Source organism: Rhinopithecus roxellana, chromosome 10 (genome assembly GCF_007565055.1).
Source record: "Rhinopithecus roxellana isolate Shanxi Qingling chromosome 10, ASM756505v1, whole genome shotgun sequence".
NCBI classification, from domain to species: domain Eukaryota; kingdom Metazoa; phylum Chordata; class Mammalia; order Primates; family Cercopithecidae; genus Rhinopithecus; species Rhinopithecus roxellana.
The window spans coordinates 43,697,984-43,718,434 of record NC_044558.1 but is presented as its reverse complement, the minus strand read 5'-3'; the positions used below and the strand labels follow the sequence as shown (position 1 = coordinate 43,718,434).

Sequence of the window (20,451 nt, the reverse complement as noted above, 5' to 3'; positions counted from 1 at the left end):
GGTCAGGAGACTGAGATCATCCTGGCCAACATGGTGAAGTCCTGTCTCTACTAAAAATACAAAAAATTAGCTGGGCGTGGTGGTGCATGCCTGTAGTCCCAGCCACTTGGGAGGCTGAGGCAGAAGAATCGCTTGAACCCAAGGCGGAGGTTGCAGTGAGCCGAGATCACACCACTGCACTCCAGCCTGGTGATAGAGTGAGACTCCATCTCAAAAAAGAAAGAAAGGAAGGAAGGAAGGAAGGAAGGGAGGGAGGGAGGAAGGGAGGGAGGGAAAAGAAAGAGAGAAAGAATAAAAGATGTGACCAAAGGTATATGCTTGCAGATGACTATCATACCTTTATTTACAACAGCAAAAAGTGGGAAAGGTTGTAAATGTTCAATAATAGAGGATTGTTTAAATAAGTTAAACTGACTATTGTAGAGCCTTTAACCATTATAATTTAAAATATAGTAGTAAATCTCATAACATTTAGCACAAAAATGGGTTACATATACCATACTTCACAGATTCAAAGAGGCAAAATTTTAATATTTTTACATATCTAAAATCTTAATATTTCTTGTCATTTCATGGCACGTCCAAGCGTATTAAGACTTGCAGGTGGGGTGAGGTCAGCTTGAAGCTAAGTTCTAGAAACAATAACAGAACACTCTTTCAGGAAATGCTGTCTTGCCAATACCCTAGCTGAAACAGAAGATATTGTGTGGAAAACTACAAACATTGAAAAGTCTGAATCATGGAGTGAATCATAAGAATTAAAGTTTGAACGTGAAAAAGTTTTAGTAATACCTAGACAATTAGTTTCACTTATTTATTATGTAAGTAAAGATATTTGATAAAACCTATGTCTAAAGGATTTCTTCCAATGAGTATAAAATAATAATTCTTAGTAGTTAAGCATTGCATCATAGTACTGGCATAATTTTTCATTTATTTTGTAATAGTGCATAAAGTATTGATGGATGTTAATAAAGATGACCTCCTAGATTAATGAAAACCAGTATATATAGTATGAATCAAACTTTTCTTAGAAGGGAAGAGATGCATCAAAATGTGTCCTGTCTATTAACATTATCTGTGAGTTTTATTCTTCTCTTTTAATACATTTTAATATTTTTCTTAAAAAGCAGTATTACATTTTAATACAAAAATTTTAATAAATATTGTTTTTAAAAACAATAGAGAAAACAAACGCAGACTTGAGATTTTTCTAGACTACTCTAGGAATTGGTATATCTATCAGCAATTCTGTAGTAAATAGGCTAAGAAATTGAAGTAGAGAAGTTTGAGTTTATTCTTGCTTCTGTCAATGTAACCATTTACAAATGATGTGGTTTTCTAAAATTTTCCTTTGCCCACATGTAAGACATACACAATAATGTTCACCAGCCTATTTCAAAGTAACAGTGACTGAACATCTGGAATGAAACAAATAGATTATATCATAATTGCAGGGCGTCTCAGTAAAGAGTATGAACAAAAGCATTTTGTAGAGACAAATCTATTTTCCCTTTAACTTATCACTAAGTAACATTCATCTCCACACTAGTTGTGGGGTCAGACCAACCAATCTATTGAAATCCCCAGGAACATCAACCTCAGATCAGTTTGTCTGATGTACCAAAAGACTTTTTTTAATATCCCTTAGGGATTTGTAAGCTTATTTATTTTTACAATCTGCAAACTTCAGTCTCGGCAATGCACATAAAGTGCCTGACACATATGTATTATGCATGTATGAGCATTTGTTTGTATTATCTTTGACTTTTTAAAATCTGTTCAATGAGCCTTTTTATTCCATACTTATTATATACGATGTTTCATTAAGATCCATGAAAAGAGTCACTCCTAGTTTATATTTACATTATTTAAGCACTACAAGTGATATTTGCTACTGGTTATGTAAATGGAAAATAACTTATGAGATTTATGATATGATTTTCTTTCCTGCACTTGGTGACTGGGTTGCCTCTTGGTTTTTATTTATGTCATGAATGATAATAAGCTTCTTCTGTTTGCCCACCCACACAGTTGCCTGAGCTTTAGGTGTGGCTGGAAATGATAGTTGGGGAGGAATAACTGCACTCAGTTCAAATGATAATAGCCCACTCCTTCTATTATAGCAACCGTGAGGCAGGTCAGCTTCCAAGAAAGAATACCAACCTGCTTTCTGTAGGTGAAGAAGTCCCAGGGCTTGACCCAGAAGGTCCTCTAGCACTGCACTTTGCAGTCAGTCCTGTGGGAGATTCGAAAAGACCTATCCTATGGAAATGCCTATAAATGATTAACAGGTAGACAAAGGAATTAACTCAAAATTATAAGAAAGAGTAGATTAGATGAGCACCAAGAAATGGGACTGTCTACAACCACCTTGAAATCTAACAGGAAACAGGCCAAATGGCAAATTAGACTGTTTAATGGTTGTGTGTGAAAGTGCCTCCTCCTCGTAAAGGAACTGTAACAGATCCAGTCTTGTGCAAAGAGAATATTATAAACAAGATAAAGAAGCTTCGAGATAGCTTCCTTAAATTCACTAAGTTATTAAGTAAATGTTACATTATAATCCAGGTGAAAAAAAAAAAAAAAAAAAACAGAAAAATCAAATACAAACCAAAAACAGACCAGAAAAGCCTGAACAGGCCCTAAATGAAATGCCATGAAGGTCTCCTCTCAGAATCACTGTGGATTCTCTCATGCCCCAGATGAAGCAGATTGTATCAAGCAAGCAACATCACTGAACTTTTATTGAAAGCACAATCCATATTCTTCTACAAATGAAACTTAGAGTTTCCTATCTGTCTGTAATTTAGTTCTATTTTTAACTCATTTCACAGCTCAATTAATATTCCAGTGTTTTATTCTTCTTCGTCATATTCAGAGCAGCCTGAAATAAACTTTACTTTGAAGCTACTTCCAGCTTTTGCAAATCCTTACCCTTCTCAGAACCTTCTTTTCCATCACTGCTATTTGTTCTGTCTCCCTGGAGACTTCCCTGTTGCCACCTGCTTTCCACCATTCCAGACTGCACCTGTCCCAATTGTAATCCCTGCTTTCTAAGTGAAAGGTAAGTAATCCGATAAATTAATATGTGCTAATGTATTATTGGTCATTATCATGCAAATGAAAGCATGTTAATTTCCTATCCTCGTGTCCCTTCTGGGAATTTTTACTAGTTTACTATGGCCTTTTAAAAAATGGCTCATTTCAAAGAGGTAGTATTGGCAGTGGGAATTTTTAGATATCAGACCTATGGAGGGAAGTAGGACAATCGTGTGTGTGTGTGTGTGTGTGTGTGTGTTCCCTCAAATCACAACATGGAGGAATGGCATCACATGTGTAGTAGCCGATGCATTTCACTGTTATATTATGGATGATTCTGCAACAGTTCTGTTCAGAGCTGCTGTAGACTTAGCATTAGGTTAAGCTCTAGAAATATGCCATGTAAAGTGACTTGCATTTTCATGTCTATTATAAAGGTTAAAACATTTGAACTTTCTGTTTAATTGGTATATATTTAAACTTTTCCTGAAATGGTCAAAGAAAGACTTTTTGGCATTAAACTGTTGCTGTGTAGAGCCTAAATGTCTGAAAAATTCATTAAAACAGCACTTTAATTTTGACAGAGTTGAACTGCTGGGAAAATTAATTGATTGCTTCTCACTTGAGCTTTGGAGAAGTCATTAAGGTTTTTATGGTTTATGGAAAATTGAGAATTGAAGTACACTAAAATCAATATGTTATCTGATGTACAGAGAAAATGACACTTCAGATGAAAGAAAGCATAAACAATTCCAAGAGCTTTTTCTTTCTTTCTGTTGATTCCACAGGCATATTTGCATAGAGCTTCTATATTTACTTGTATTCAAAGTCCTTTGTCAGTCATTTTTATTGTGATACACATTATGGGGACAGAATAATGAGGTCTGAGAGATGAACCACTGCATTTTAGAACCTTTTCTGTTAATTTCAAAAAGGTATTAAGGACATAATATAAAATACCAGAAATAGTCTGAGCATGGTGGCTCACACCTGTAATCCCAGTACTTTGGGAGGCCGAGGTGAGCAGATCACTTGAGCCCGGTTCAAGACTGGTCTGGGTAATATAGCCAGACCCCGTCTCCATTTAAAAAAAAAAATACCAAAATACCAGGAATATTCAGATAGGTCTGTATATTTTGAAACAACCCCTAACAAGAAAGTTGTAATTAGGCTAACACGTTAGGAGCAACAAGAAATACTTCAAGGGTTCTATATATTGGGCTTACATGCATTATGGAAAAAAATCATCATGCCTTCTGCAAATAATGGGCAATGAATTGGATACTGGCTGGTGCCACCAGCGAGACTTAGGAGCCCACTCCGTTATGTTAAACAAGGATAAGAACAGGAAAAGAAAGAAGGACTGTAACAGAAAAGATCATCATGTAATTTATCTTTACTTAGTCCTCCGAATATGTCCTCTCTGACCATCCCCTCTTCTGATTATACACATCAGTAATCCTGGGGAGATTTGACCTTATTCAGATTTTGCAAAGCCTGGATGGATTGGGATTTTAAGAGTAGCCACTTCTGCATTTATCAACTTCTACTATCTCTATTCCAGAGATAAAATGATATTTTCCTTTTTGAATATTCATTATTGCTTCCAAACTCGTTCAGCCTCAGACTGACTCTTTCCTTTCTTGTGTAGCTAACATCACTTCTAATTCACTCAACTTCCTACAAAGTCATACCCACAGTAGCCCATGCAAGCATGGGATATTCTGGGAGACTGGTGAGATTGTTAGTGATAAAATACTTGTTAGTATGAGATTTGTCTCAGAAGCACTAAGTAAATCATGTAACCCTATAGGTAACAGATTTATTGGTTATCATTGGATACTTTAAAACTCAGGATAGTTATCTAATAAGAATTTACCCTAGAGCAGGTATTTTTGAGATATTCAAGCAGTTACATAACAAGACAAGAGTGTGCTCATTGAGTTAGCATTTGATACTTGACATGTTTGTATCTACTTGCCTGTAGTTTTATATTTTATCCAATTAACCATTGTTCTCTCTATTGGGAAACTAATCCTAAAGGAATATACCACAAATACAGAAACTCTTTACATCTCTTTTACAACTTATATACTTAACCTCTTTCTTCGCTTTTGCAGCATTATTATCAAAGTCTGGAAAATTCATAAAGTCATTAAGAAATAAGCACCCACTCAAACTAAGGCAGGATGCTGGTTCATCTTATGGTTGTAAGCCTGGTGTGCAGCCCTTTACCTTGTCTTTAATGCTGCCAACCTGTGAGTGACTAATCTCTGCCTTCTTCTCCCACAGTCAATTTATCCTATTATATGTTCTCATGATAGGCATCTCTGAACATGTCCCAACAACTTGTTCAGAGGAAAGCTTTCAGTTGAAATGGAAGACGACTAGCAATTTTCACTGCTCCAATAGTTGTTCAAAAGAATATAATTTATTAAGCTATATCTACTAAACCAAGAATTAAAATGTCTTGTTCATGATTATGCTACAGCTCTAGATTTACTGAGACACAAAGAGGGGAGGATAACCTTTTATACTGTAGCATATATTCTTTTTTTTTATTTATTTTTTCATTTTTTTTGAGATGGGGTCTCACTCTGTCACTCAGGCTGGAGTGCAGTGGCACAATCTCAGCTCACTGCAACCTCCATCTCTCAGGCTCAAGAGATCCTCCGCGTAGCTAGGACCACAGGCGTGTGCCCCCACTCCCAGCAATTTTTTTGTATCTTTGTTAGAGAGAAGGTTTTGCCATGTTGCCCAGACTGGTCCTGAACTCCTAAGCTCAAGCTATTCATCCTCCTCAGCCTCCCAAAGTGCTGGGATTACAGGTATGAGCCACGGCGCCTGTCCAGCAATTTTTTTTTTTTTTTTTTTTTTTTTTTTTTTTTTTTTAGACTCAGTCTCACTCTGTCGCCGAGGCTGGAGTGCACTGGAGCAATCTTGGCTCACTGCAACCGCCACCTCCCGGATTCAAGCGATTCTCCTGCCTCAGACTCCTGAGTAACTGGGATTACAGGCATCTGCCACCACCCTCGGCTAATTTTTATATTTTTAGTATAGATGGGGTTTCACCATGTTGGTCAGGCTGGTCTCAAACTCCCGACCTCATGATCCACCTGCTTCAGCCTCCCAGGGTGCTGGGCTCAGCCAGGCGTGAGCCACCACGTCCAGCTGCACATATTCTTTACACGGGGCGGGGGGGATCTGTTAACTAAAGTACAGATTAGAGTCAGGAGACTTAAGTGTTATTATGGTTTTTGCATGTAATCTCTTTAATAATCCCAATTATTTCACATGTTCTTTTCTGAGCAATAATTTTTGTCCTGCCTCTAAATTAAATACCCCAGTATCCCAGGGTATTAATCCACTGTGGTATTGTTTTTTATTCTATTTTATAATAAAATACACTTTCTATTATGATTATACTTCTCTCTCCTAGAAAGAGAATCTTTGAGTCAAGACATGGTGTCCATGAAATGCACATTAAACCATACCTGGAGTATGTAACATGTTAACATAGTAGCATCAGTCATGACATAATCAGAAATGGGGGTCATTGCATTGTAACCAACTAACAACCAGCTCAGCAGGGAAAAATTGCCAGGAGACTAGAAAGGTGGTAGAAATCAGATATGGAGTTGTTTTTCAGAAGACAGACTTAAAAGGAGGGAATGGGAGGATCCCTGGACAGGCAGCAGGAAGACACTGCCCAACCAGCAAGTAGGGAGCCAGTTAATACGGAAGGGGTCTCTAGAGACAAACCCCATCTCGCAGAATTCTCTGAAGCTGCTGTTGCCCAACCAGATCTTTAAACAAAATATTCACGTCCGCAGTGAAAAAGGACAAAAATTACCAGCCACAATATTACATTTCTTTTTTTTTCTTTCTTTCTTACAGTTCTATTTGCAACCTTGGAATTGGATTTGATTCTGAGACTGCCTGACTTCTTAAGCTGATAAAAATCATTGGTATTTACTGGGACCTGGATTATTCCGAAAATCAGCAACTGATCTTTCTTGGTACACTCTGATATCACTGATGAGAAGACTTTCTTTTCCTTGAAAGTGCAGACAGTAACAAAGACAGAAAACACTCCAGCCCTCATTGGCGAGCAAATAAATTCAAGGAATCAAGGACAACCTTACTTCTTTCCCATACGAAATCCTTTCCTGCAACATATCACCCCCTTTTTTAAATTGGAAAAACTTAAAGTTGGGGATTAGAAACTTAAGTATGGAAGGCTTGCATCAAATGTATAAATATGAGAGACAACACAGTGTAGTGGTTAGCAGCATAGAATCACACAGAACTGTACTGGAGCCCCAGTTTCATCACTTATCATCTGTGCAAATTCAAGCAATCTTGTTGAGCCTCACTTTTCTTGTCTGTAAAGTGGGACAATAATAGTAATTACTTTGTGGAACATAATAAGTATGCCATACATGAACTGTTATTAGTTTTTAAATTAAATATTGTTCTACTAGAATCTACTTCTGAGATACACAAGTTTTCTAATAATATAATTATAAAGATAGCTACCATTCAAAATGTTAAACAAATACATTGTAATCAAGTAATCAAGGGACCATAGGTCTCTAAGTTATCCAGTGCTGGAACAGGTGCTTTATGAATACAAAAGAATTATAAATTCTAGCTTTTATGGAGAAAAGACTTTTTTTTTTTTTTTTTTTTTTTGAGATGGGATCTTGCTCTGTAGCCCAGGCTGGAGCGCACTGGCATGATCTCAGTTCACTGCAACCTCCACCTCCCAAGCTCAAGTGATCCTCTCACTTCAGCCTCCCGAGTAGCTGGGACCACAGGGGCACACCACCATGCCCAGCTAAATTTTTTGGATTTTTGGTAGAGACGGGATTTTACCGTGTTGCCCAGGCTGATCTCAAACTCCTGAGATCAAGCTATCCATCCACCTTGGCCTCCCAAAGTGCTGGGAATACAGGCATGAGCCACCATGCCTGGCCTGAAAGACTCACTTACAAATATATAATCATTAGCATACACAGGTGGCATTAAAAACAAAATGCTGCAGTATTTATTTAACAGCTCCATCTTCATCGTCAAATCACATGTAAATGGTTATGAACATAGTACTTAGTTTTCCAATGATTCAAAACAAGTAAAGATGGTAATAAAATAACCTATAAAACAAAGTCAGAAATTTTGTAAAGCGGTAGCCCATTCAATTTTGCATTTCCTGATTTTACTTTCTTCATTGCACCAGCTGATGGAATACCATTTGAACCTCTGTAACGGGTAACTGAAGAGCTGTCCCTGTGATGCAGTGAATCCAGGCTGAAAGGGATGAACTCATTTCCATGCTTTCTATGTCAGCTAAATCCTCACTCTTGGACAGAAACCCACAAGCATGGCCAGACTGGGAGAAGGTGATTCTGCCAGCTGATTGGCGTTAAAATGTGCAACTAGACAAAACCCCATGTTCCACTCCTACAAAGTAGACAACAGAAACACATTTCCTCTGCTTCTCTTCCTTCCACATCCCTCAAGCCATACTTAGTTATATGATGATATTCAATATCTACTTGGAAGTAATTATTACTACATTGTAAACAACAACTAATGTTTATTGGCATCTAGGAACTGCCTTGGTTATCATACTACTTCTAAGGTGAGGAGGGAAACGAGCTAATAGAACTGGATGTTGACACAGGCTTACTTCTATGGCAACATTTTCCTTTTTCCAAAATGAACGCTGGAATTGCCTGACCACCTGGGAGTTATTTGTTTCACGGTTCAAAAGTCTGTTTACTGAGCTTTTGTTCTGATAATCATCTGAAAGTGAGTTTTGCTTTGGAATGAATGGCAAGTTTAACTTGAAATTTTTTTATTATTGGAGCTGTGCTGCAAGAGGTCAAAAATGACCACATCACTGATCCATGGAGAAGCACAAAGATACTCTCTTTAGAAAGTTAACCTTATCTATAGTTTAAAGTAACCTTTTAGGAACACAAACACACACACACACACACACACACACACACACCTGTTACTCTATCTTTGTCTACATATTTTGCTTCACTCCACAAAAGTAAAGAGGGGAGGGTAATTTAAAACAATCAATAATTCTTATCTTCACTCCACAAAAGTAAAGAGGGGAGGGTAATTTAAAACAATCAATAATTCTTATGTAAATCAGGTCAGTCAATTTTTCCACGTTTTTACTTTGACAAAGAATGTAACAGTCTTTTCGAAGAGTAAACAATTTCCAACGACTGCTGGCTCCTTCGGGTTAGGACAGTGTAAGGAGGTGGGTGTTGGTTACAGAATAACTCAGGTCTTCAGAAGCGTGACTACATAATAAGACATGTTTTCAAGCCTAGCTGATGAAATTTCCTTAACCATTTTTGGAGTGAGATCTTCTATTGATATGTCATATCTGTAAGATATTTCATATGTAGATAAGTCATATTTATCTGATGTGATAATGACTTCAAAATTACTGGCCATTGATGTGCACCGTTCCCATGAAATAGTTAAAATATTATTTCTGCTAAAATAAAAACAATGATGCATTCAGAATTTGTATCTTACTGCTGTTTGAATAAACATTTTATATTATTGGTTTAGTGTTCTGACATACAATGCAAGGACATAGCATCTGGTTCATTTTAACCCATAAGTGTCTGTACAGCATATTATAATTATATTTTTAAATTATTGTAGGGGAGAAGAGGATTTTAAATCCAAATTTTTAAAAGAAACTGATTGTGGAATTCTTTATTTATGTTCTCAAAATAATACCTCAGAAGATGACACACAACCAGGCATGGTGGCTTATGCCTGTAATTCCAGCACTTTGGAGAAGCTGAGGTGGAAAGATTACTTGAGGCCAGGAGTTCAACACCAGCCTGGGCAAAACAGAGAAGAAACCCCGTCTCTGCAAAGAAAATTTAAAAAATTAGCTGGGCGTGGTGTTGTACCCTATATAGTCCCAGCTACTTGAGAGGCTGAGGTAGAAGGATAGCTTAAGCCTAAGAGGTCAAAGCTGCAGTGATCATGCCACTGCACTACAGCCTGGGTGACAGAGCAAGATCCCGTCTCAAGAAAACAAACCAAAAAAGATGACACTTTAATGGTTATTCTGGTATCATCTAGGGATGAACACACATATACACAAATTTTAAGTAGATGATATTTCCCTAAGAGATATTCCTTAAAATAGTTGTCCCATATACATTCTTTTGAATAATGTGTTACGTTTAAATGTTCATTTTCAGATTTATGTTTGAATTTATTGATGCTCATCTAGCCTTTCCTTAAAGAACATGGATCACATATCCAGAAAGAAACATTGATGAGGAGTAAGCTCCAACATCATGCATGAACTTGCCCTAAAAGCATTTATCATACTTTTCATCAGAGTATTTTAGGGCAAGTCTTTCTAATGAAGTTTACCTTAAGAAAGTGAAAAATACTTTCAAAAGTAATATTTTTAACCATTAAATGTGACTTTTGGGGGACAATTTTGAAAAAGGTGCTTCTTTAGCAGATGAAAGGGGAAAACACAGGCTGAAATTAAGGCTATGACCATTTGTCATAATGCAGGCCACACATGGTCACAGCATTTTAAGTGGAAATATACTACGTCTGATAATCTTTCTGTTTTTTAGAGGTCTTTATATTACTTTTACAATAAAAGAAAGAATAATAGAAGCCCAAAAAGTAGCAGTTTTTAAAAGCACAAAATTTCTATCTTCTATTTAAGGATAGATAAGTGAAGCTATGTTTAATAAAGAAAAATATCAAGGAAATATGATCTTACCCAAATTTACATTTGAGTTTCTATCTGTTAAAAAATACTTCTGTATTCATGCTAAATCCTGGCCTCAGTGCTAATATTTTACAGACTGACTTGAAACTACCAATTCTAAAAATGGAAATAGTTTAAGCAATCTCTAATTTCATAAAATATGAGAATGCCCCTTTCAAGGAAAATTTATAATGGTTGTGAGTTATGTTTGTTTTTCTTGTTACTTTTTATTGCTAAAACTCTTTCATCAAGCTAGTATTTATTTTATGCCCAGGAGGCAAAAGAGCTTGGCATTCTGTTGAATTTGTTCATCTAAATGTCAACTTTTTAAAAATTGAATGAGGATTTTGTCTTAATATTTTCATTTAAGACTACAACTGTATGACCTTTGAGATCCTCTCTTGCTTTATAATCTCTGATGATTTTACTATACTTTCCCTTAAAATTAATGATAAAAATCTTTACAATCATTCTTAAGTAATACACATTGTTATATTAGCCTAAGACAGAATACAAAAATATTTACATCAACTATGGCTTTCTGTAAGGATAGTACAGATCTCAGGCAGTCTCCAAAGAAGTTTTCTAGTGTCTCTGAGTTGCTGCCTGAGGAAAAGGGAGCACTGAAAGACTTCTCCAGAGATTACATTCTTGAACCCAAGGCCTTTCCTCCTTCTTCTTCCCCATCTTTGTGCTACTTCGCTCTTCTGTATCTCTGAAGTGTAATACAAGACCAGCAGAACTGCATAACAATAGAGATGAGACTATCTTTGCATTTATACTAATGTAATTTGTCAATGTACAGATGCACAGCAGTTTTTGCTTAAATTAGGTTGCTGTTTAGTTTAACTCCTTACTCTGACTCAAAAGCTGTCTCTCAAGTTCCCTGCTGGGTTTGCTGGCTCATAGTTCTCCCTTTGATCCTGGGTTCACTCAGCCTTCCTCACCAGCTCCCAGAGCTACCTGTTTAGTTCCAACTAAAAGTACTCTTACTGCAGTTGCCCAATGCTGGCTCCGTGGTTCTGTATTCTCTTTAGTCTGCCCATTATTCATTAGCCTTCCACTGCTCCCTAAATGGGTCTCCTTCTTCCTGGACAGCTCTAAACAGTCCTTTTGGCTCTGTTCAATGTTTAGCTTTTTATTTATTTTTTTTAGAAGTAGGGTGTTGCTTTGTCACCTAGGCTGGAGTGCAGTGACACAATCCTAGCTCACTGCAGCCTGGAACTCCTGGGCCCCCTAAAGTGCTGGGATTACAGGCGTGAGCCACTGCGCTGGCCTTCCATTGCTTGTATTTGCATATCCATACCTACAATTTAAAGAATGCTATCTATACAGAAATATTAGCATTCAGTATGATAAAAGAAATTAAATATGTTTTAAAATACATGTGTTTATAATGATACTTAAAAATGCTCACTAGTCACCTTTTAGAAACTGGTAACAGAAAAGAGCGTGAGGGGAGACAGAATCAAGCATTTACCATACTTTTCCCATAAGAACCATATCTCAGCATCACCAAATAGTTGATAAGGGAAGGCTTTTTGGGTTGTTTTCGTTTTTGTTTTAATGAGTTGCAGCTAATAAATGCAGAAGGCATAACAGAATTTACATGTCACCATTTTGCAATCCCTAATGAAATAAATAATTTGGGCAAAGACCCTCAATGACTTCTAAACCATTAAATAAAAAACTTAATGAGGAATTATATAAAGAAAGGATCAAGCTGACAATACCAGAACACGCTGATCAAATTTAACATTACAAGTAGGGAAACAATCATATACTCTATGCCTCATCATATGATGCAAAAGAAAATATACAACACAAACTATTAAATATTTGTATAGAAAATTGGCTACACAGGAAGCTGAGGCAGGATTGCTTGAGACCAGGAGGAGTTCAAGGCCATGGTGAGCTATAAATGATCACACCTGTAAATAGCCACTGTACTCCATCCTAGGAAACACAGAGTGACCCAGTCTCTTAAAAAAAAAAAAAAAAAAAAAAAAAAAAAGGATTGAGCAAGATTCTTATTGAGCCCTCTATCAATTTTACAGGAAATACAGGAGACAGGATATCACAGGAAGGCAATCAGAAAAATTCAGAATGTGGGAAATTTTACAGGACAGATTATCTACTTTTTTCAACTAATTATGAGAAAAAGAAGAAAAAGGTGCATATATATCAAAGGGACTTTAATGACATATTAACGTGTAATGTGTTCATTTTGGTTTCTGATTTGAAGAAATCGATTGTAAAAAACAATGATCTCTTGGGAAACAGAAAAATATGAAGACTGAGTATTTGATAATATTGAATTATTATTAATGTGGGGGTGTGATAATGGCATTGTAGATTTTTTTGAAAAAAGAATCCTTATATTTAAAAGATATATATCAAATATTCATGGATAAAGTGATATAAACTCTGGAATTCGTATAAAAATAATCCAGGACATGGGAGAAGCAAATGGGGTATACACAAAAGAAGATTAGCCATGAATTTTCAATTGTCGAAGCTGGGGATGGCTACATGATGCTTCATTATACTATTCTATCCACTTTTGTATATGTTGAAAATTTTTCATAATAAAATGTTTTAAAGGATTTAGTAACTAATATATTTCTTTGAAGATATAATAGGAACTCTGCTGTCAAGAGAGAAGCTGATTCCAGAAATCATAGCCTGTGATGTGGAATCTATTCTATGGGATTGTAGTGATACTCTCAATCTACCCACTTTTCTCCTTTTCTCCCCAAACCTTCAGAAAATCTGGTACTGCCTGTTAAAATGTAGGCATTGAATGACCACAGGTTGCGAAGAAAGGTGTTTCCTAGGAGAGTGGTGGTTTATCTATTCGTTTTGGAGAATCCCCACTTTGCCCTCACCACTCTAGAGAGGAAAGTGGTGATCCACCCAGGTGAGTTCAAGCCCCTTTTAAAGCCCAGTGAAGCTAGCAAGTACCCTAGGGCTACCTGTGAAATGACCTTGGAACCACAGCCATGTCATAGGCTGATAGTTTCTTGCTGGACTGGAGTAAGCTACTGCTATAGGAGCAAGGTTAGAGGAAACTAAGAATAATCTGCAGTCCAAATCAGGAAGTTCAAGACATAGAAAGTATAGTTCTAATCTTGACCAAAAATGAAAACAAAGGAGATTGGTGGTAAGATGCTACCATGAAGATTTCTCAGGCCCATCAGGACTAGGAGAAGAGGGTCAGGGCCATCTGATAACCAGCCTTGGTTGTAGAAAAGGGTTCAGCTCTAAGATAGAGTTGGAGTGTGGACCAGGAGTCAGGAACACACACTTTGGAGAAAGTTAGTGATTTAGTGGAGAGGCTGTGATCCATGGATGATGTGGTCTTCTAGGAGTCTGATGTCACATGCAACCACACCGATCCTGGCAGTAGATACTACTCAGTAATGGTGGAGATGGAATTTGTATGCTGCTTAGTGGTGAAGACCTGTTGCTTTTCCATTGCACACTCTGCCTCCCAGCTCATTGAGCTGACTCGGCATATGGGAGAGTCCTTGAGCAAGCAGCTCTGTTCTCTCCACGTGGTGGTGTTCTCATCTTGGCATCCCTCCCAACCCCTGTTAAATGCTAATCCTTTGCTTAGGCAGCAGCAGAAGAGAGCCAACATGACACAGAAGGAAGAAGAGGGAAGAGCCAGTGGGAAAGTCTTGGACTCCAGAGGCAAACTCACCTGGCTTAAATCCTGGTTTTATTTCTTCCCAGCTTGCCAGCTTCTGGCAAATTTCCTGTTTTCGGAGGGTTTGTTTTATTGTCTGTAAAATAAGCAGAGAATTATCTATTTTGGAGTATTGTCGGAAAAGTAAATGTAAAAGGGACTATGAAACATAATATTAAAGTAAACAGGAATATCACCTCCTTTATAAACTTGTTATGGCCACTTGGGGTCCTAGGAAAAATGGAAACAAGGACTAAGGGACAGCAGAATCTCAGGAGACTTTAATAGTATTTGGTGCTCCCAGATGCTGAACCCGTCTAAACTTGACCGAAGAAGAGTGGTTTTCATGAAAACCTTATGAGTCAAAATATTACTATAAATTGCCCAGTCTCTTCACAGCAGTAGCCCCATCCCATGATCACAGGAGTAAGGGAGCTGGAAAGGAGTTTCCTGCTGATGCTTTCTTGTCCAAAGGACTTATTTGTTTTTTTATTCTATGATTTTCAATACTACCAACAGATTGGACATAGACTTCCAAGAAGCAAGCTGCCTGAGTGATGCACACCAAAACAGCTGATTCCTTTGGGCTAGGGCAAGGATGTCAATCTAAATCAATTAGCTGAAGCATTACATCAAGAAAAGTCTAAGATGTTTTTTCAAAGAGATCAAAAATTACAGAGGATTAGAGAATAGGGTAATGTGTGAGGAGTTTAATTTCTCTCATACACTGTAGTCCATAAGTGAACAGTACAGGTTGAGGGATGGTTCTGCTCTATGTGAGTTGTAGTATCTGGAGATAACAGTAGACAATGGGGGAAGGCAACAGATTTTAAAATCTTTTGCTCATCTATCATAAAGCTCTTTATGCTTTTTAATATGATTTCTCAATACACAGACATTGCTCACTAAATCTTAACTTTTTTCTTCTTTCCATCCCATTCTGTATCGAGTATATTGAAGATGGCTAACTACTGATAATTTTATGAAATAGCTAAAGAAAATTAAATGTGCCAATAATGCTTTACACTTTGCCACCGTAAAAAAAAAAAAAAAAAAAGTAGCCTTACTTTTCTCTAGAATAGTCTCTAGACTTCTTATTGGCCTTGACTCATGGGTTTTATGCATATTTTTAAAAGGGGAATCACTGCACTCATGTTTAACAGAATAGATCAACATCATTACATTTAATTTTAAATATCTTGTACTAGATTAGCTCTTGAAAACTCTAGATTTTGGCCAGTTCAAAACAAAATCACCAATAGGTAAAGATACAGAATTTAAGAAACTAGGGAAAATAAATATTCAGCCCAGTAACCCCTTTAACATCCTTTCAAGATGGTCTTTAATCAACAGTCATCAAGAAAAAGTCTCTAACAGTTTGGCGGTTCCTCAGAAAACTAAAAATAGAACTACCATATGATCCAGCAATCCCAGTACTGGGTATATAATACACCCAAACGAAAAGAAATCAGTATATAGAAGAAGTATCTGCACTCCCATGTTTATTGCAGCACTGTTCACAATAGCCAAGACTTGGAAACAACCTAAGTCTTCATTAGCAGATGAATGGATAGAGAAAATGTGGTACATATACACAATGGAGCACTATTCTGCCATAAACAAGAATGAGATTCTGTCATTTGCAACAACATGCATAGAACTGGAGGTCATTATGTTAAGCAAAATAAGCCAGGCACAGAAAGACAAACATCACATGTTCTCATTTATTTGTGGGATCTAAAAATCAAAACAATTGAACTCATGGAGATAGAGAATACAAGGGTGGTTACTAGAAGCTGGGAAGGGTAGTGGGGGGATGGGGGAAGTGGGGCTGGTTAATGGGTACCAAAACATAAAAAGAATAAATAAGATCTAGTATTGAATAGCACAACAGGATAATTATAGTCAATAATAATTTAATTGTACGTTTAAAAATAACTAAAAGAGTGTAATAAAATTGTTTGTAGCACAAAGGATAAATGCTTGAGGGGATGGATACCCCATTTTCCATATGTGATTATTACACATTGCATGCCTGTGCCAAAATATCTCATGTACCGCATAAATACATACACATACTATGTACCCAAAAATATTTAAAAAATTTTTTGAAGAACAAGTCTCTAGAAGCTTGCTATGATTTTGTTGACTTTCAAGTTAAGTTGCTAAAAATATTTCTCCTGTATTTGTTTTGTTTGTTTGTTTCTTTGTTTTTGTTGGAGACAGAGTTTTCACTCTGTCATCCAGGCTGGAGTGCAGCGGGGTCATCCTGGCTCACTGCAACCTCCACTTCCTGGGTTAAAGCAATTCTCCTGCCCCAGCCTCCCAAGTAGCTGGGATTACAGGTGTACACCACCACACCCGGCTAATTTTTGTTTACTTGTATTGTACTGTTTTGTTTTGTTTTAGTAGAGATGGGGTTTTAGCATGTTGGCCAGGCTGGTCTCAAACTCCTGACCTCAGTGATCTGCCCACCTTGGCCTCCCAAAGTGTTTAGGATTACGGGCATGAGCCACTGTGTCCGCTCTGTTGTTTTTTACTTCATAAATACTTGTGTGTTATCAAAAAAAATGTATTAGGCCCTCCTCTAACATTAATCTTCTAAAGCCATTCTTTGGTACAAATAATTAAGACTTCTCTTTTTCCTGGGCTTATGGGACTTATTTCAGATCTACTGAATAATTTGTATTATGATTAGATTGGATGGGTTTGCACTACTATCCCTTAGCGACAAAACCTTATGGAACATATTTCTCCACTAATTGCATGATCCCCAAATAGCCCAATGAATAAAGAAACATTAGTTGGTTGGGCATGGTGGCTCACGCCTGTAATTCCAGCACTTTGGGAGACCAAGATGGGTGGATCGCCTGAGGTCAGGAGTTTGAGACCAGCCTGGCTAACATGGTAAAACCCAGTCTCTACTAAAAATACAAAAATTAGCTGGGAGTGGTGGGGGGCGCCTGTAATTCCAGTACTTGGGAGGCTGGGCCAGGAGAATCGCCTGAACCCAGGAGGCAGAGGTTGCAGTGAGCCAAGATCGTGCCACTGCACTTCCAACCGGGCAAGAAGAGCGGAACTCCATCTCAAAAGAAAAGAAAAGAAACATTAGTTGTCTGGGCATTTTGTTTTCCCAGTACAAAACATCAGGTAAAGGGTTTCATCTGGAAAACTAAAATTCTCCCCACCTCTTACCTCATAGGTAAGAAACAGCTGTGGATATTAGATGGAATGAAACGTCAGACAGGAAGGATCATGCTAGTTTCCCTGAATTCTGGTCAAGGTCCCAAGATTGAAATGAGTTGTTCTTAGAGCTGTGGGAGTGGATATCTGAAATTACTCCTTTAAAAGCTGTAGGAGGCTTTGGAACTATGAATGGTAAAATGAAATGGTAAAATGTCAACTTGCAGAAAATTAAACGTTTCAAATCTTGACCTTGGAAAAGGTTGATTCCTGAGCAACTACAGGAGGGAAAATCACAGCCACAGTGGACTCAGGCAACGAAGGTCATCTAAACACAAAGCCTAAGAGCTCCCCCAAACAGTAGAATGCTGAAATAAGGAAACAGCAGGACAAATAAGTCTTAACTCCAGCGCTACTGGATCCTAGTCACTTAAATTATCTAAAAGCCATTGAGCCCACATAATACAGTGATTTAGCATCTGGGCTCTGGATAGTCTAGGTTTCTAGTGCTAGTTCTATCATTTACCACTGTGTGAACTCAGGAAGCTCAACCTCTCTAAGCATCATCTGTAAAATGGGGCTAGCAATAGAACTTAACTCTCAGGATTGTTGTGAAGAGTCAATGAGTGAATATGTGCACACTTGGCACATACTAAATGCTCAATAATCGAGCTCTTTTTTTTTTTTTTTTTTTTTTTTTTTGAGACGGAGTCTTGCTCTGTCGCCCGGGCTGGAGTGCAGTGGCCGGATCTCAGCTCACTGCAAGCTCCGCCTCCCGGGTTTATGCCATTCTCCTGCCTCAGCCTCCGGAGTAGCTGGGACTACAGGCGCCCGCCACCTCGCCCAGCTAGGTTTTTGTATTTTTAGTAGAGACGAGGTTTCACCGTGTTAGCCAGGATGGTCTCGATCTCCTGACCTCGTGATCCGCCCATCTCGGCCTCCCAAAGTGCTGGGATTACAGGCTTGAGCCACCGCGCCCGGCCGCGAGCTCTTATTATTACTCCCATGAGCTGCTGTGAGAACACCTGAGATAAAAGATGTGAACATGCTGTGAAGAACACAAACGGCCACACAAATTCAAGGTGTTGCTGGTTTGTTTAGTTTCCCAGTAGACCTACCTTGGTAGCTCACCAGAGATCTGGATGAAATCGCAAACTGTATTGAGAAAGATATGCCTTCTATAATCCTGGTAGTACCTGCAACTTGTGTTTCCAAAAGTTATTTCTTCTTTGTATGTGTCTGGTGAGGTGAAGGCCTAACGCTGCTGGCAGCCATGCCCCTAGCCGGAATCATTGCCAATTATTTTAATAAAGCACAGATCCATTCCTCACCCTTGCAATTGAGAAATGCTGGAAAGGAGAGAGGAGTAAGAGAGTCATATTCCTTACTTCTTCCTTATTCTACCTTAGACCCTACCCCTCTTAGGTTCTCTGGCCAGTTGATTAGCTACACTTTAAGTCATTCCATAGATTTATGATGCCTGTTCTTACATAATCTAAATGATAGAACCAGCACTAAAAACCTAGACTGTCCTAGTCAGGAGTTACAAAGACCAGCTTTCTGCCTGTGCAGAGATTAAACCTAGTATTATATGGGGAATTGGACCATTAATTGGGGTGGTTTAATTTGAAACGAAGTGGATTCTGCTACTTGAGAAATATTCTTGGAAGAAAAAAAAAAAAAAAAAAAAAAAACCCAAACATTCTACTCACTGTGAGAGTGTAGAACAGAGTAAAAGGATGGGCTTATAATTTAGGAGATGCTTTGAGTTTCTGCATGAAAGATGTTATCAGAATCCAAGAATTTTTGTTACTCAATAGCAATCCTATCAGAAGGCCAGCTTTTTCTCAAGGCCTGGTGGCATCAAGCAGCTTAGAGTCCAGAGAAAAAAAGCATTACAAACAAGTTTTCTGGATGAAATGACACATGGAGTTTTATAGAGTTTGCAAAATACATGATATTTTGAAAAGTACTCCTGAAGCTGAGCTCCGGCTTAAGAGAAGAAACCAACAATGAGTAAGATTCTATGGAAGGAATTCTGAAGAGTTGTGAGAATATTTTCCTTTTCTCTTAACATGGATGACCTTGTGTGTATATACTGTCGTTGACATCCGTAAACATTTATTGAGTGACTACTTAGTCAACAAAATAAATGTACTCTCCTATCTGTATCCCTGTAAAACACTCATCCTCTTGTAGTCTCTGGGGGAATCTCAGCAGAGGGGCATTTTCCTCAACTTAATCCTCAGAGAAAATCTGAAGCTGCCCTCATGTACTTTCTTGCCACAAGAAAGGCACTGTCTAGCAGCATACATCCCTCTTGGCCTGATGACTAAATCACAGCAAAAGTGGCCCATATCCTTCTACATTGCCTTCTCCTGCAATCCTCTAAAGGGGAAGAGATGACGGATAGGGAAATGTTAGGCTGTGTGTAGGAAGAGATCTTTATTGTTTTTTAATCATCCCTCAACTCCCCAGTACCATGTCACAGGTGAAGATGAGTAGGTGGACAAAAATCTGTTAATTGGAACATATCTGTACCTGTTTGCAAAGCATTAAGAAAAGTACATTTTGATCATGAATTGCAATAATTAGCAGCAAGCATTACACTCATTGTTAATGTTACCTCTGTTCTAGGCAGAGGTCAACATTGCCTCATGAATGAGTGACTCAGCATTACAAAATAGTGAGGTGTCTCTTCTGCAGTTAAATTTGGCCTTCTCTGAAGTAATGAAAACAAAGTCCCCAG

At 37.9% G+C, this 20,451-nt stretch overlaps 1 long non-coding RNA gene across 1 annotated transcript; it reads right to left on the bottom strand.

The window, feature by feature from the left end:
* Window positions 1-514: 514 nt before the first annotated feature.
* Window positions 515-19,593, bottom strand: LOC104675396. The gene is made up of 4 exons (XR_749772.1): window positions 19,415-19,593; window positions 17,715-17,833; window positions 14,535-14,616; window positions 515-632 (listed from the first exon to the last, which is right to left on the bottom strand). It is a non-coding gene; the product is annotated as an uncharacterized LOC104675396 (long non-coding RNA).
* Window positions 19,594-20,451: the final 858 nt, after the last annotated feature.